The sequence below is a fragment of the Arachis ipaensis genome, chromosome B7 (assembly GCF_059453495.1).
Source record: "Arachis ipaensis isolate K30076 ecotype BB chromosome B7, ASM5945349v1, whole genome shotgun sequence".
In the NCBI taxonomy this organism is placed as follows: Eukaryota; Viridiplantae; Streptophyta; class Magnoliopsida; order Fabales; family Fabaceae; genus Arachis; species Arachis ipaensis.
In genome coordinates, this window is record NC_142442.1 from 66,291,807 (window position 1) to 66,294,127 (window position 2,321).

The 2,321-nt window shown below is 42.4% G+C and overlaps 1 non-coding gene across 1 annotated transcript; it reads right to left on the bottom strand.

Annotated features, from left to right (window-relative positions):
• Nucleotides 1–904: 904 nt before the first annotated feature.
• Nucleotides 905–1,008, bottom strand: LOC148552862 (small nucleolar RNA R71). The gene has a single exon (XR_015892544.1). It is a non-coding gene; the product is annotated as a small nucleolar RNA R71 (small nucleolar RNA).
• Between the last annotated feature and the right edge of the window lie 1,313 nt (nucleotides 1,009–2,321).

Sequence of the window (2,321 nt, forward strand, 5' to 3'; positions counted from 1 at the left end):
GTGAGACAAGTTTTCCCCGCATCAAGTTTATGGCGCCATTGCCGAGGATTGATTGTGCATCAACAATGATTAAATTGGAAGATCACTAGATTGAGCATTTTTATTTTGTGAATTTCATTTCCTGTTTGAGTGATTTACTTTTTGTTTTAGTTAAACTTCTTCCCTTCCCCGTCTACTCTTTTGTTCTTCTTTGTTATTTTCAATTCTGTTTGCTAACCCACTAACTGTTTGATATATTGCATCACCCACAACTAACAGTAATTCTGACACAAATACTTTCTGCACCTATCTTTTCTTGCTTGCACTTGATGGTTGTATGACAGGGAGAAGAAGCGGGGCTTCAACTTCCTTCGATTCTAAACCTGAGAGGACCTTTCTTAGATTAAGGAGGGAGGCAAGAGGAAAGAAAGTGGTTGGTGCTGAGGAAGAAGATGAATTCTTTGAAACAAACATGGAAGACAACATGGAAAACCATCATGAAGAAGAAGATCACAACCACGGGGGAGGAGGTAGAGCAAATCATGCTGGGGAGGATAGAAGAGTTTTGGGCTCTTACATCAATCCAAACCCAGGCAATTGTGGAAGTAGCATCCAAAAGCCAACAATCCATGCCAACAACTTTGAACTTAAACCACAGCTCATCACCCTTGTTCAGAACAACTGTTCGTTTGGAGGAAGTGTTCAAGAAGACCCCAATCAAAATTTAACCACCTTCCTGAGAATATGTGACACAGTGAAGTCTAATGGTGTTCATCCTGACGCCTATAGACTGCTCTTATTTCCATTCTCACTCAGGGACAAGGCAGCCAAATGGCTGGAATCTTTCCCAAGGGAAAGCTTGACAACTTGGGAAGACATGGTGAACAAATTCTTAGCAAGATTTTATCCTACTCAACGAATCAATAGGCTGAGAGCTGAGGTCCAAACTTTCAGGCAACAAGATGGTGAGACTCTATATGAAGCATGGGAGAGGTTCAAGGACTTCACAAGGAGGTGTCCACCTGACATGTTCAACGAATGGGTGCAGCTGCACATTTTCTATGAAGGGCTCTCTTATGAGTCAAAGAAGGCCATAGACCATTCATCTGGAGGATCTTTGAATAAGAATAAGACCATTGAGGAAGCCATAGATATTATTGAAATAGTAGCAGAGAACGACTACTTCTATGCTTCCGAAAGAGGGAACACAAGAGGAGTAATGGAGCTAAACAATGTAGATGCTCTGTTGGCCCAAAACAAGCTCATTACCCAGCAGCTGGCTGACCTCACTAAGAAGATGGAGATGAACCAAGTAGCAGCAATCTCCACTTCATCAACAATCCAAGAAGGAGTGAATGAAGAAGCAGAGGTGAGTCAGGAGCAAGCCAACTACATTGGGAATTCACCAAGGAAAAACTATGATCTATACTCCAAGACCTACAACCCTGGATGGAGAAACCACCCAAACTTTGGGTGGGGAAGTGAGCAAGATCAAAACCAAGACTAGAGACGTTACAACTCCAACAACAATACAGCTCACCAGCAATTCACACAGAGGACGTCTCAACACCCCCACAACAACACTTCTTCATATGCTTATCAAAACCAAAATAGCACATCTACTCCAAATCACCCATCAATTGATGACAAGCTCTCTAAGATTGAAGCCTTACTTGAAGGAATATGCCAAGAGATTCAAGAAAATAAGGTGTTCAAAGAGGAAGTGCGAGCCAATATTAAGAACCAGGGAGAGACCCTTAAGAAGTTGGAATTCCAGGTGGGATATTTAGCAGAGAAGATTTCCAAACCTACCGATAGCTTCCCAAGTGACACGGAGAAAAACCCCAAGGGAGAAGCAAAGAAAGTAAGATGGGAAGATTGCAAAATGGTCACTACGAGTGATCAAGAGACTGAAGACAAGCAAGGCAAATTTTGCAAACAACCTGAAGACAACTCAACAAAGGAGGAGGATAGAGATCACCAAGAACCAGAGATCTCACAACAAGAGTTGCTGAAGCTCTATGCTCCCTTCCCTCAACTGCTCAATGGTGCTATGAGAAAGAGAATATACTCAAGGTTCCTAGACTTGTTTGCATCTCTGCATGTAAACATACCATTCATCAAGTATATGAAGGAACTTCTTCCCAGGAAAAGCTCACTCAAAGGAGGCCAGACTATAGTGATGAACAAGGAATCTAGTGCCCTTATTCAACCTGAGTTGCCTACAAAAAGAAGAGACCCAGGGACTTTTCACATCCCTTGTGCCATAGGTAAAACTATGTTCGATAGAGCACTATGTGATTTGGGGGCCAGCATCAACTTACTGCCTTTATCCCTGGTGA